Source organism: Cydia fagiglandana, chromosome 13, assembly GCF_963556715.1.
Source record: "Cydia fagiglandana chromosome 13, ilCydFagi1.1, whole genome shotgun sequence".
NCBI lineage: Eukaryota > Metazoa > Arthropoda > Insecta > Lepidoptera > Tortricidae > Cydia > Cydia fagiglandana.
Window position 1 is genome coordinate 15,648,142 of NC_085944.1, and position 16,321 is coordinate 15,664,462.

Below are 16,321 nucleotides of genomic sequence, written 5' to 3' on the forward strand. Positions count from 1 at the left end.
GAGTTATCTTGCTCTATCAAACCGCCGTTTACGCATATACATATATTACTCTTAGACTTTTAAGCGGAGCCTACACGCTTTCAACATCGCGATTAGCCCTCCGCGGACACCGCCCGATCACAGACGGAATCAGGTGATAATCAGCCACTTCAGTACCACGCGTGCGACCCCCGCCCCACCCTCATTAAGGGGGGAGCCAGGACAATGCATGTTTGTACTGCTTTTTGCCCATTTTTTTCATTATTTCATTTCATTTCGCCCACCCCCCACACGTCCGCGCTCGCGATTGTGCCTCCGCTTTTTTATAATTCGTTACCTTTTTTATCGGCCGTCCCATTTTCCCCGGGACCGCAGCCGAGCGCGATAACCCTAAGATCGGGAAATATTTGGGAACTAACGCGTGGCAGCCCTAGCCCGGTTAAGACAGCGAACAGAATGAAGGTCAATGGCTGAAGGGGGGTGGTTTTAAAGGTGTCCCACACTAGCGTCTTTTGAGCGTCGGCGTATAGTCAGCGCTATGGAAAATAGCGTTGCGTCAAAGTTGCGTCGAGCAGCAGCCATAAATAGAGTTGAGTAGACACCGACGCTTGGAAAACGCTAGTGTGTGATGGGTCTTAAAGTTCTTAAACGCTGTTCAAACGCCCGTCTATATTGTTTTGGGTAGTTGAGATACATTTGAAGTGTTTAGTAGCTAAATTACATTCTCGAGATGCTCTTTTGCTGTTACAGACAGGATCAAAAACAATGGATCAGATGACGCGTCAAAATTATTACTTTTCTTGGTCTAACTATACTTATACCCATGGAAAACATATATAACTCAGGAACAAAATATTTGTGATCAACGTACAAATAAATGCCCTTACCAGGATTCGAACCCGAGACCTCCTGCTTCGTAAACAGGGTCACACTACCAACTATTCTAGAAGGCAGTCAAAGTCAAGTCATCATTCATCAATTAAGCTTCTCTTGCACCATTCCGCTAATCCGGAGTTAACCGGTTAAACCTGGAGTTACCATGGTTACCAGTTCAATTTGACACTGAGTTAACGGTTAAAGGTATAATCCCCGGTTAGTGGGATGGTGCAAGTGGGCCTTAAGAGCTAACCGCCACTTGCACCATCCCACTAACCCGGGGTTAACCGGTTAAACCGTTAACCCAATGTCAAATTGTACTAGTAACCGTGGTAACTCTAGGATTAACCGGTTAACCCCGGGTTAGTGAATGGGGCAAGTGACCCAAAGAGTAAAAACAGTAAAAAACGTCTGAAAATACCTGATTAAAACGTATATCAAAACACAATTAAACGTGCATTTAAAGTACACCTCCACATAAGGTGTTCTAATACGTTTTCGTATCAAAAGATCTAAACAAAGCACTGGGTGCATCCCGGCGCACCCAACTGCAGAAAGCATTTGTTGCATTCACCCCTTGCACTGATTCTTAATGCAAACGGACTGCAGCTGAGTCGAGCCATTGCAGCTAACGTCGAGAATATAAAAAAAAATATAAATTTTCAGGCATTTTTGTCATTTAATTGTATTAAAATTGAATATAAAAATGTATAACTTTTAACAAAAAAATTAATAAAAACAACAAGAGTAGGTACTTAGTTAAAATACCATCATTTTATGATCTTCATCAGTAGTTATACCGCACTAAATGGTGTTTTCGGAGATAAATCAAGCATGAATAACTAAAACAACAAATATCAGTTATAAGTGTTATTCATTGTTGAATAAGTTTTTTATTAATAATCTGTAGTATATTATTTATTCTATAAATCAGATAATTCAACTAATTCAAGACTTTATAAACAAAGTCCTCCGCCGCGTCTCACTGTTTGTGTGTGTGTGTGTGAACTATGTTCGTAATAAACTCAAAAACTTCTAAACGGATTTTCATGCAGTTTTTATCTATCAATAGAGTGATTACTGAGGAAGGTTTAGGTATATAATTTGTTAAGGTCAAACCCACCCCTGCGAAGCCGGGATGGGTTTCTAGTTGTTAATAAATCGCTCGCACCGATAAGTGGGCGAGATTGCACCGTGATGTATTTCAAAACGAGATCATAATATTAATAGATATCAATTTTTAAAGTTTGAAAAGAAAGGAAAAGGTTAAGGCCGAAGTGTGGGCCAAAATGGTTACCGAGTGGGACCCACAGAACACCATAGATGTTGCTGGCCGGGATGTAGGCAGATCAAAAAGGAGATGTCGGGACGACTTGGACGCATTTTATCCGGATTGGCGGAACGTACAAACGACAGGGTTGAGTGGGAAGGGAGGGGAGGCCTTTGCCCAGCAGTGGGACACTAAACTAGGCTAATAAAAAAAAGAAAAAAAAAGTTTGAAAGTCAGGGCGTTCGCCTCGAGCTCAGATGGGGTTGGGAATATCTCTTATACTCGATGTGATTACCTGATGAAAGGTCGATCGATTAGTGCATTTAAAAGGACAATGGGTTTTATCAAGTCGTTGACAAACGGTGTTTATTTGATGACACCTTGTTTGTTGGAAGTGATAGTTACAGATAAAGAAATGATAAAAACTGCTAATTTTCATAGGTAGACATTCTTGAAAAAAAAAGGGAAACAATGACAACAACAAATGCAATGCATTTTCCTTTAATTAAAATGTGTATACATACAGTGTGGAAAAATAAGTCGGGCCCTGGAGGGAAACTACCTTAAATCCTTAAGTTGGCTTATTTTACTTAAAGGAGACATTCCTTTATTTTTAAAAAGAAACAAAACTGCATCCCTCGGACACATTTAATTGACCATTCTTAAATCTTAACCCAACGAAATAAGGTCTAGTGATGGTAACGAGTAACAGCTGCCTCAAAAAATCATCCGAATTATTTGCTCCGCTGTTTTTGCTTTTAATGCCCGAAGGAAAGCTGAGGTGTGTAAATAAACATCGAATTAGAATCGGCCATTTAACCGAATTTCCATTAATTTTAATGTTGCCAACCAACTCTGTGGACTGGAAAGGTCATGGAGACTACCGAGTAGAACTTTTGGAGATAACATTTTATTAAATTTATTGTAAAGGTTTAGGAAGTGCTTGGCTGCCGTCCTCTTCTCCTCTTCTCCCACTTAATTGATGACATCTGCCTTAATCCTCTAAGTTTGTTTCATTTGTAATGTTTAATAGTCTTTATAATTTAATGTAAAGTTCGTTACTCGTTATATTGTAATGTTTAGATAGTTATTTCTTCTCTGATATTTTTCACTGTAGCTATAATATGGTGTTAATTAGTTTGTAATATTTCCGCTCAATTGTAAAACATACTGTGTACACTTGTTTTGGATCTCGTGCTAGATTTAAGCCATAATGTGCAAATGTATTACCCATGATATTGTACGATGTCTGTTTAGTGTACCTATTTTTATTTATATAAGCCTATACGGTGTCCCACTGCTGGGCAAAGGCCTCCCCCCTTGATTTCCATTCGTCTCGATTTTGGGCAATCTCCGGCCAGTCGTTAAGATATGCGTCCAGGTCGTCCCGCCTAATAATTTAGTGTACCTAATAAAGTAAAATAAAAAATAAAATAAAGAGATGTCAAGCTTACGAAAAAATTATGTACCCAAGTTGGACTGCCGAAATAGATGGCGCTGTACTACGCCAAGCATATCAAGCTGAAGATGAATATGAAATCAGGATTAAATTTTAAAATTGTGAATGCCGGAAAAGGTTATTTCTGGTAAGATAAACACAGCAATATTTAAATTATATTTTTTATAAATATGTAAGTAGGTACATACTCGTAAAGATAACATGCAAGAATAAAAATACATATATCAGTTATTTATTTTCGACAATGCAATTGTGTCCAGTGATTTCTAAATCAAAGGAAAAAAACACTTCATTGATGAATTGAAATATTCGGCTCGTGTTATAATTATTGATATCAGTTTTATTCTTTTTTATGTCATATCTATATTTTTATTTTCATACGCTTAATATCAAGGCATTTTTTTTTTAAAAGGAGAAATGGAAAAGGCAAGATTCGAATCGCTCTTGACAATAGCTACCGAAGCCTACCAGAAGCGCGCCACTTTTTCTAATCCTTCCATTTCCTTTACACACCTTAAATAAATATAGTAAAAAAATAGTTTAAATATCTAATCTTATCTTATTTACAAAATATTAACCACACTAAAGCTGTCGACTCCACGCACTCCCCTGTCCGCATTTGTAAGTGTATTGAACAAAAAAAGATCCGAACGAGCAGTAATGTACGTGATTCCGCATTTTAATTCTGTAATGTCCCGCCCTTTTTTTAATGTTTATGTCCGCCATTTTTCTATGAACGTATTTGTCCAGCGATTCTCAAACAGTTTTGGGAGAACCCTCTAACCCTGTAAGGGACAGTTCCCTTACAGGGTTGTTCATGTTAAAGCTCTTATTATTACCATGTCACCATGAGACCAATTCTGACTTTTATATCGATGTCAAAATGATAATAATATATCTAATGTCATTTTATTACGTTCGCCCGAGCGTCTTGCTCACCTCAATACATGTACGGAAAAGTGCGAGCGGAATGCACTCGCGAATGAGAACAAAGTGCCAGTAGTACAACAAATGAAAGTTTGAATTGGCCTGTCACATAAAAATATGCGTGCGTTTAAAAACAAAAACAAATAAAAAAACGTATCGTCTGCAGACGTATCTGATACATGATAAAAAAAAAGTTAAGTTACATGGGATTTCTCTAAGGTCCTCGTGGACCCTAAAGCTCTATAGCAACACAGTTTGAGAATAGCAGGCGAATTAAGTGCCAAGCACACCCGAGACGAATAGAATTAAAAAATATACATATTGATGGTATTTTTATATTATTGTTTTTTTGCTTTTTTAGGGTTCCGTACCCAAAGGGTAAAAAGGGACCCTATTACTAAGACTTCGCTGTCCGTCCGTCCGTCCGTCCGTCTGTCTGTCACCAGGCTGTATCTCACGAACCGTGATAGCTAGACAGTTGAAATTTTCACAGATGATGTATTTCTGTTGCCGCTATAACAACAAATACTAAAAACAGAATAAAATAAAGATTTAAATGGGGCTCCCATACAACAAACGTGATTTTTGACCAAAGTTAAGCAACGTCGGAAGTGGTCAGTACTTGGATGGGTGACCGCTTTTTTTTTGCATTTTTTGCATTATGGCACGGAACCCTTCGTGCGCGAGTCCGACTCGCACTTGCCCGGTTTTTTATTTGATGAGTAGAGAAAATTATCCAATTCATTTATGCGAATGATTTAACAAGGGGCTAGAGTTAGACCAAGATATGTCTGCAACGATTTTGATAGCACATGCCTTGAAATGTTACAATCGTCAAACTTCTATTAAATTATGACGCATCTATAAATAACACTTGCACTGCGTATGCTATCAAAATCGTTGCAGACTTTTCTTGGTCTAACTCTAGTATACGTAGGTATGTTGGTGTAGGGCGGGCGGGGTGTATTATTATTAGGGTGAATCAACTTTTTCTTGTCACTAGTTGCCATGGTTTCTCCTGGGTCACTCTTAAAAAAATATTTATTTCTTAAAATACTAGTTAATTCGTTTTTAAATTAACCAAACTTGAATGTTTTGGTAGTTATAAGGCCTTTCCATAATGGGACATCTTCTAAGCACGTTTGTAGAATATAGTACAGCAGCTCTTCTAAGAAACTATGCTACTATTGTCTCCTGGCTGATGGGACAGAATAACAACAAGAAATAGTTGATCGACCCATTAGTGCTCATCGATAGAAATAAAATATCCAAAAAAGTCAAAAATCCTCTACTGAATTGAACTTATAAAATGATCAACGATTTACATAAAACAATAACATTCGCACGACTAACAAACTTGCAAACCACATAATTTTACCGCCGCAAAGATCACTAATAAACTCTATTCCAACGAAATAAGATCAAAAATCGCTTAAAAAACACGTTCACACTCGCAAATCACCGTGTAACTTTCACAAGCCCGTATCATATCCTATCAGGTAACTCGAAAATCAGCCTTAAGCAATCCGGATAGCGTTTATTTTCGGTTAAGCGAAGATCAATTATACGAGGTTGCGACACTGATTCATGGCCATTGCCGTCGCCTAAGGCTAGGGCACAAATAAATGTGACGTCGCCGGCCAAAAGCCTTATTGCAAACGCTCACCGAGTATTGGCGAATAGAACGCACAGGTCATCCAGTATAAGAGCTCCTTTACCACGCATAGTTTTTAAGGGGTCATGTTACGCTGGTTAGTTTGAGATAGTTAGCCCGCTAGTACTAGCTAGTCCAATAGGAATAAGACAGCCAGGGTTGCCCGTGATTGATCAAAGTCATTTGTCAAGCTCGCGTCGCGGCAGCCCTACAATTAGCACATGATTCTGGAGGTCTAATATGTTTAGTTTTAATTACGGAGTTTTTTTTACTAGTTTAAGGGCTGGCCATTTATTTCGGTCTGTAATTAGCTAGGGTTGACAAGCCTAATTGGTTGGTAAGAAACTTGTTAAATTCTTGGAATTACATATTTGATACTATTTATTAAACTAATTTATTATGGAAGACTAAAATTTAACGTCTCGTAGTTTTGAATAGTGTTGGATCTATGTACAGTTATGGTGAGAAAACTATGCTTATCGGCTACGGCGTAGCGGTATGACGAAGCTTAGCGGTAAATAAGATGAGAGCGAAAGCACAGAATAAATAATAGTACTAGGTACAGAAGACTCTCTAACAAAACGCGTCTGTTACGATCAGTACAGATATGGCCGCTAGGTGGCGACAGCGTCACGCGCGGCTTATGGCTTTCCCCAAAATTGGGGTGGAACGGATGTACTTTTAGCTACCTGTAGCAAAGCGACGAAATCGCGGAGTACGCCACGCCTGGCGAAAGCGACAAAAACGAAGTCCATAAAAGAAAAGTTATATAATAAATTAATCAAACTTTAGAGTAGGTACTATAAACCATAGTAACTAATCGTTACTAAAAGCAGATTACCCCAAAAACAGATGTAAAAAGTTACATAAAACACCGCAGTCACCAAAAAAACAACAGAAACCGCATAATGTCGCCACCATCCGCGTTCACTACAACTTACGAAATTTACAAGCCAATTAAAATAAAAAATGGGATGCACCCTCCGCCACCCCTTTAATTATGATTTTTTGCATTTTTTAATGATAATAAATTCTGGTGGGCGTGCATTACACCTTTTATTCTGTCGTTGGGGAAAATTGTGCGGAAAATCGTGTTGCCTGTGAGAGGGTATTGACTCATTTTATACGATTTATCGTGTAACGGCCCGATTCCAACTTAGATACGTCAGTTAATAGATCTAGAAAAGATATGGATTAGATATGTCAGTGTCAAACAAGTGTCAAAATTGACGTTTCTCCAAACAAATACGTCACTTTTGACACTTGTTTGACACTGACATATCTAATCCATATCGTTTCAATATCTAGTATTTGACGTATCTCATTGTTAGAATACGGGGGTAAGAAGCTATACTGGATTTATTGTATACGAAGTTGGTAAAGGACTATGAAACAGAAGTAGTGCATAATTATTTTTCATCGTATTTTCACGGAAATCTACGAACGTGTCTTGCTATTACAGTCACTGCCGTATTCGAAGTTCAAGATATTCACAAGAGACGACACGTACTAGATCCATTCTAGATACGTCATAGTGTAGATATCAACTAGTTCTCTTTTGCAGCGCAATCCGGGCAACCAATGTCACTTTTACGTTAGATAGAGTAAGACATCTATTAGATATGAATTAGATCTCTAAGTCATATCCTGTGGAAATCGTTCAAGAGTATCTCCAGAATCGCGCAAATGTCAAATTTGACAGGTTAGATCTTAAAGATATCGTTGTCGTATCTTGGTGATGTCGAAAAGATGTCTAGTAGATGTCTATTTCATAATCCGAATCGGGCCCTATGAAGCTTTAATGGATTTATGGTATACGATGTTGGTAAAGGACTATGAAACAGATGTAGTGCGTAATTATTTTCCATCGTATTTTCACGGAAACGTACGAACGTGTATTGCTATTACAGTCAGTCTCGGTACAAAAAATACTGAGGTTGACTGAAGTAGCATGACAAATACGAACGTTTCCGAGATAATACGACGGAAAACAATTATGCATCACATGTATATGCTCCTATATCATTCCCTGTATATTAATAACTGACCATGACCATGGTATGTCGCAGAAGAACGCCTAATTTAATTCATTATTTTAAAAAGTAAATACTTCTGGCGTTCATTATTTAAAAAAAACGACAAGTAGCTAATATCATTTATTGTCTTACTACTTAGGTCATTTTGACTTAACTATATGTATATTGCAAGAATATATGAAATAACTAATGGAGGCTTTTAAATTTATAAATAAGGGAGTTAAACTATTTTTAGACCCAAACAAAGCTACTTTAAGGTAAAACAACATTTTTAGTACTGAAATGAAACAGTAATTTTGGTGCAAAATACCCCAAGTATACCGTATACCTATGTAATTAACAAAAATGTTACTAATAAAAATAAACCTTCGCCTCATTAGCACAGTATTAGCATAAAAACACTCAGAAAACAAAAAACTGTGCAATTCTGAAATAAACACGTCTAATTCACAAAACATATATTTACTCACATTTACGCATAACTTAGTCTCAAAGCAGCAAAAGAATATTCGAAATTGGAGTTCAATCTTTAGTGGCTGTGAGTGGTCTAGTGAAATTGTCAGCAATCCCTCTTAAAAGGGTGTACAATGTACACCTTTCGCTAACTTTCACCCCGACTGGCGTGTCAAGTGCTCGCGCGAGCGCTTGACTACTTGACTCGCTTACGCGTCGACTCGACGGGTTACTTGCTTCGGTTCGCGCGTTTATTTTAACTTTGAGGGGATGTTTTGCTGGTTTTTGTTTTATATTGTAGTGGGAAAGTTTGTTAAAGTATTGGTTACGCATTTGGCATACATAATAAAATCCATAAATTTTCTATGTTTTAGTGCACTTTATATGTTTAAAAGAAATGAGTTTGCCTTCAACTCTAATGGAAAATTCTGATATGAACGTAGTGCTACATGAGATACATGAAATTGTGTTAATTTTATGTGAACCATAATGCAATACGTATTTAATTATTATGCCATATATTACTCGTATATTATAAGCCAGTCTATACGATATGGATTGGATATGTCAATCTCAAAAGTGGCGTTTCTTCAAACGAAAACGTTACTTACTTTTGACACTGACATATCCGATCCATATCGTATTTAGACCTAATCTATGGCGTAAGACAAGATGGATAGACGACCTTGTTAAGGTCGCCGGAAGACGCTGGATGCGGGTCGCTTCCAACCGGCACGTATGGATATCAAAGGGGGAGGCCTATGTTCAGCAGTGGACGTCTTATGGCTGAGATGATGATTATGATGATTTGGCGTAAGTATCTTCAAGTTCAAATCAGGCCGCTACACCATTATTTATGTGAGCCATTCAAAAACTGTATTTTTGTAAAGGATCCAAAATACTTTCATGTGTCGGTTCGAATCGAATCTAAAGTATCAATGAAGAATCCACGTTGAATAAAATATGAATGAAAAGAGTTATTAATTAGAACCGTTCGCGGTACGTCCACTAGAGCCAGTGCTGTATCCAACGTAATGGAAGCACAAAAAGTCGCCGGGTTAATGAAAAAAACTACGCAATCAATATTTGATGAGAGCCAATTTAAATGTTCGTCCACTTGTAGTCGTAGACATCGCATAGTTCGGTAGCGGTAGCCTATAGCACACCTCCGTGTGGTGGCCCGGTGGCGCCACCCCCCGATTTCCCCGAAAAAACGAAGACACAAAAATGCGGCGCGAGTGTGTGCGTGAAAAAAATGCATATAATGCAAGTAATAATAATAATAATGGACGATCGGCCCGCCGCCCGATTTTCATTCAAACGCTCACGGTTTTTTAACGCTTTTTTGCTTGGATATTTTTAATGCTTTTTTGCTTGGATATTTTTAACGCTTTTTTGCTTGGATATATTTGGGGTTTCTATTAGATAGCGGATAGCGATTTTTATTGAATGTAGCAAATTCCATTGGAAGGTAGTTTTAGCAAGATTGTGGCATAACGTCGTATGGTATGGATTGAATACTTATTTTCTGTTTATTCTTTGGTATTTTATACTTATTGTAATGCTTACGAAATATGTTCAGGACTTTCTTTTATTTACTAGTTGTATTTTTAATCTCCTTGTCAATAGCATAAAATATTTCGTTTGTATTGAAATATAATGGTGATTCTTGTGTAGAGTGTAGCGGTAGTCACATTTTTTATAACTCTCAATAAATTAAGTGTTATTATTAAAATTTTGACATATGTTGAATATGGGATTGAAATGCTGTTATTTCCGTTGTCCGTTTTGACCCCGCTAACTAACATGAAAGTCTCCGCGTGTTCCCAAAATTAAAATTGTACAAAACTCGACACTGTCGGACATAAAAAAAGCGTACGTTTCCACGACACAATGCGACATGACATTCAATTTAAACTCCGACGACGGCCCAGGCTCAATAATTAACATAATATACTTTTTCTCCTTTTTCCACTTCCCGTTTGACACTCCATCACTCATGGAAATTCCATTTTCAATGCTGCTATATCAGAGGTGGGGTGCGGGGTGGTCTTTGCATCCGCGCGATGGACATGGCGGTTTTGGGGGAGTCGGGTGGTCGAAAAAAAGATTGTTAAAAAGGCTGCCCCCCACGCGGCAGTGTGTGAGTGCGTACGGGGTAAAAAAGCTCACACTAATCGATACTATAGATTCTGAGGCAAGTAGGTTGCGCTACGTCGATTGGTCGGCGGGAAATCGTTTCGCATTTTTTCCGTGAGACTAACGAACCGGCGATGCTTAGTCTTTGGGGCCTTTGAGCGGTTTTTTTGCGTTCAACGGTCAACACTTGAGCGTAGAGGCGTAGGCCCGTAGCCGGCTACGTCGTAGCGTTGTTTTTTGTTGGCAAGGAATGTTGGAGAGCTTGGGAGTTTTACTTTCTACGAGAAAGGAGGTCAGATCTGATTTTAACTGCCGGATTCGAACTTTAAGATACGTCAATTAATAGATTTAGAAACGATATGGATTAGATGTGTCAGTGTCAAAAGTGACGTATTTGTTTGAAGAAAACGTCACATTTGACATTTACATATCTAATTCATATCGTTTCTAGATCTATTAATTGACGTATCTTATAGTTAGACAGATTTGATAAGGTCGCCGGAAGACGCTGGATGCGGGTCGCTTCCAACCGGCACGTATGGAGATCCAAGGGGGAGGCCTATGTTCAGCAGTGGACGTCTTATGGCTGAGATGATGATGATGATAGTTAGAATCGGGCCGTAAATTAGGAGCAAGAGGAAAGAGGGTTAGGTTTGTACGACGGAAGACTTATTATGGCTAATAAGAAGGTAGTTCTTCTGTAAACTGTTCTTCTGTTTAGTAAGCCGCCAAAGTAAGGTAAAGTTGTTAGTCATGACACCACTTGGTACTCTGATCACCGGGCCTTGGTAGCAGATGGATTTGTGGACAAATAATCGACCTAAATTGCCAGTTTTAAAATTATTTTAATTCCAATAACTTTATATTTTTACAGTTTAGACTCACTTGTTTTAATTCACTAGCGCGACATTTTAGTATGTCTCACAACAGTTTGAATCCAATAACATTGTTTATTTTAGTGCATTCATGAAGAGGCGAAACCTTTAAACAATAAAATGCTAAAGCAAGTGCGAATACCGAGTCCACTTAGCTAAGGGCGCTATTCGGGGTTTTTTCGGCCAAATCGTCATACCATACTTATACTCTGTATCTTTAGGTATTTAAATAAAAGTAAACAAAATCTACCCTCAAATGGCTCCTTAAGCCAGTTCCCTATGTAATAATACGCAGTAATATAACACTACCAGCTAGGTATATTAAACGTCACACTTCTATGAAATTATGACGTACCTATAAATAACATTTGCACTGCGTGTGATATCAAAATCGTAGCAGACTTTTCTTGGTCTGACTCTAAGCTTAAATATCGTGCACTCACTTAAATCATAATCACCAATTCATCCACTCCCGTTTTTAGAATTAGTACTAGTATATGTAGCTGTATTATCATTTATCTTTCATCTCAACTCCCCTGCCGATATGCCTATATGTAGCTAATATCGTTATGTCTACTGGTCGTTGACTGAGGCAAACTTCAGGTTCAAGGGCACGATTTGGCAAAGGGCAATATAATGTAAGTATTGGCTGTAGGTATACGACAAGCTAAAATAACAAAGAGGTTCGTTTCAAACTTCGAATCATATTATATCTCGTATATTATAAATAATGATTTTGGATTAAACTTTTACTACAGTAAAAGTATAAATCTTTGCCCTTTAATATAACTTTGCCCATCGCGTTACAGTTACATAAACAACTGTAGTAAGTTAAAAGTATTTACAGATACACTTTCTGAAGAAAGTGAAGATAGTGTCATTATCATCATCATCATCTCAGCCATAAGACGTCCACTGCTGAACATAGGCCTCCCCCTTATGGGGGGTGAATGCCATAATCGCCACGCTTGGCAGGCGGGTTGGCGATCGCAGTCGAGTACACCGAATTTGAGGGACGCTGCTGCCCGTTCACCGGTGGTCTTGGACGTAGTTTAAGGATATACCCGGGGAAGATAGTGTACCTATCTGTAACTGTTAATTTCGCTTTTACTGAACTGTGATGCGGTGGGCAAACTTACGGTAAAGGGCAAAGTTCTAACTTTTACGGTAATTAGTCAAATATGTAAGCTTACTTATTTCTCTGTCTGTAGTTACATATAAATTAAATGACAATTGAATTAGTAACAAAGCAAAGAGAAGACTAGGTAGTTAATACAAATATTTTTTACTAAGAGAAAAAAATTACTAAGGCCATTTTTTCTGTGTACTTATGGAAGTAACGTTATGGAAAAACAATAATAATCAATGCATGTTATTATTAAAAATATATTCATACCTATACAATGTAAATTGTGACTGAATAAATGAAATGAAAAAGTATAGTACTAGTTAGTGACTCTGAGTAGAATAACCCAAAATTTCTCAGAATCATAAAAACATATAATGTTTAATGTTTATATGGTTAAAGTTCATATACAACAATTTATGAAAATGCCCCGGAATGATAACTAAGCAAATGTGCAATATTCCCAACTGTGTCATAAAAACTAAATGCATAGTATTTTCAATGTGCGTCATATTCATATCACTCAGGAATGAAATTGACGTCGCCTGTCACGCTACAAATGTAGATATCACAATGCTGCTCAAACGAATTGTGATACTAATAAATATTACAAATCAAGTTACTTTTAGAGCAAATTCTATGCGAATGAAATCAATGTATGAGTGGAATTGCATACAAATATAGCGTTTGCACGACGGATCCGAAATGCATGGGAAGATCCGCAAATCCGGATCCTGATCCGGAAAATATCATACATTTCGGATCCGTATCGCAAACCCTGCATACAAAGAAAAACACAATTACAATACTATTAGTGCTTAACTTATATACTTATGTTTAATAATTTACTTTTTCTACTCGTGTACTTTTATCTGTCATTTACATAGTCACGAACGAACATATAAGGGCATACATTATTAATACTCCTTAAAAGTCTATAGTCTATTGCCCAAAAAAGCACTTGTGTCGTTTTAGAGACATTACGATACGGTAAGCTAGTGCAGGTAACAAACCAACGTGACAAACGATTGAATGCATACGGTTTTTATTTAAAAAAAAACAAATTTGTACTGAGTTCATTGCTACCAACATAATAAAATATACTTTTTTTGGTATCATCACTATTGGAAGGTGGTCTTCTAAGGCCTGTAACACACTTATACCCTACAGCACCATAACCCTGGTGAGGTGCGGTAGTGTGTAACGGCTTTAAAAAAAAACATAACTATAGACATTACTGGTTTGTTTTTACGTTTCCCGCCTTTCCCGGTAATTTCTTGTTCTTTAAGTATTTTGCGTTACTATTTGTTTTGCGTTCATAAAAAGTGTTGAATATGGACAAAGAGGACAACATTGTTTATACACCTGAAGAAATATCCGCTACAGCACAAGCAGCGACCGAAAATTTGTTGCCTAAGTACTAAATCGCAGCACCTATACGACAAATCTTATGAGAAGTTCATGGCGTGGAGATTGGAACACACATCTTCGTCATTCTCTGAAAACGTCATATTGGTGTATTTTCAAAGACTTTGGAAGCTCCGGATCAGATCTATCTTTTAAGCAAGGTATGTTATAAAATTTTTTGATTTAAGGTACACAGTACAACGAGCTATATTTATGTACATATATTTTTGCATTGAAACTAAATATTATTTAATTCTCCGTTGTCTTGTTACAGGTTGCAGTTATATTTGGTATTATGGGTGCTTGTCGCAGAAAAGCGCTACATACATATAGTAATACCTACTATCCAAAATTTACATTGACATTTTCATAAATAAAATTTTGTTTATAATTTTTTGTATTTTATTTAATATATTGCCTACTCATAGAAAAAGCATTGTATGCAACGTTGTATAAGTAGTCAAAAAATGCTCATGGCGTATTTATTAACAATGTTCGCCTTCGGCTCACATTGTTACCCACGCCACTCACATTTTTTGACCCCTCTTATAAAACTGTTGCATAAAATACTATTGAATGCAATAGAAATGTGGTCTAGTAGTACATAATACTTTCAGTTGAAAAATGTAAATTCCAAAATAAAAATAGCGACTGAAATTAAGCCACCAAGTAACAAAAGTAGATAATATCAATTGATTAAATTTGTAAATCGTAACATAATATTTTCTATGTCATATGTTTATCATAGTAAATATTAAACCAATTAAACTATTAGAGCCACGTGTATAGTCACCTGCAATAATATATTACTCAACGAAGGCCGCTAAAACATCTGACACGATCTTATTTGTAGAGCCATAAGAGCGTGTCACATATTTTTGCGCCCTTTGAAGAGTAACTTATTATTGCAGGTGACTGTGCCATCCCACTAACCGGTATTAACCCGTTAACACATTCAACACCAAGAACCCGACTGTCGGGTACACTGTTCGTAGCGACTACGCGCTACATACGGCGAAACCGTGGCTACGCGCTACGAACGTAACCCATAGCACTTAGTGGTAATGAATGTGTTAAACCTGGAGTTACCATGGTTACCAGTACAATTTGACACTGGTTGAACGGTTTAACCGGTTTACCCGGGGTTAGTGGGATAGAGCAAGTGTCTGAGTGTCTGCCCTATTCGAACTTTAAGATACGTCAATTACAAGATCTAGAAACGATATGGATTAGATGTGTCAGTGTCAAAAGTGACGTTTTTGTTTGAAGAAATAACAAATCCATATCGTTTGTAGATCTATTAACTGATGTATCTTAAAGTTCGAATTGGGCCGTGTGGCTTTGAGAGTCACTGAGTAAAAGTCTAACAAGCCATTTAAATAATTATGAAGTTCCACACAGCATAAAAAAAAATTGTATCAAAAACATAAGACGGTTACAAAGAAGCCTCTTTCTTAAACACGTGCTATTTTTAGCGTAAACAATAGGGTCTCACCTCATTCTTAAGGTTGATGGGCCCTTCATAAAGCCTGAGCGAAGGCGAGTGGCTCATGTACTTACGTGTGAGGTGTAGCGCTTGCTCGTGCTAATAAGTTTCGCAGTAACAAGGTGTAACTAACTTCCTAAGCCCGATGTCATATTAAAAGGGCAAATTCAAATCGAATTTTGAACTAGAACGGAATAAAAGAAGGTTCCTAACTCAAAACTGCAAAAATGATCGGAAATTAGGAGGCTATATTTAATTTATACTAGCTTTATAATTGACACATGAATTTTGAATTTATTTACACTGTAACACAGATGACATAAAGTCGATATTTAAAATATGCCAGTAACTTTTATACGTTAACCCTATATTGTATATTATACCATATGGTAAGTGTATCTTGTACCGTATGGTAATGGTTCTCGCCTCTCCTTAAGGTTCGTAAGTGGGATCACACCATATTAGTTAATATAAACAGGTAAACTAGTGAAACGTCACGTCGACATAGTAAAGAGTAAGCCAAGGAAGGTAAGTAAGTAAACACTTTGTTGTACGAAAAGAAAGGGATATTGGTTACATCAGATACAACATGAATGTGTATAGGATATATGGTAAGGGTAACCCATCTCATTCT

The 16,321-nt window shown here is 37.3% G+C and overlaps 1 protein-coding gene across 3 annotated transcripts in view; it reads right to left on the reverse strand.

The window, feature by feature from the left end:
- LOC134670395 (POU domain, class 6, transcription factor 2) overlaps nucleotides 1-16,321 on the reverse strand; it is a 213,310-nt gene that overhangs the window by 157,234 nt on the left and 39,755 nt on the right. The gene's annotated exons all lie outside the window — the stretch shown is intronic.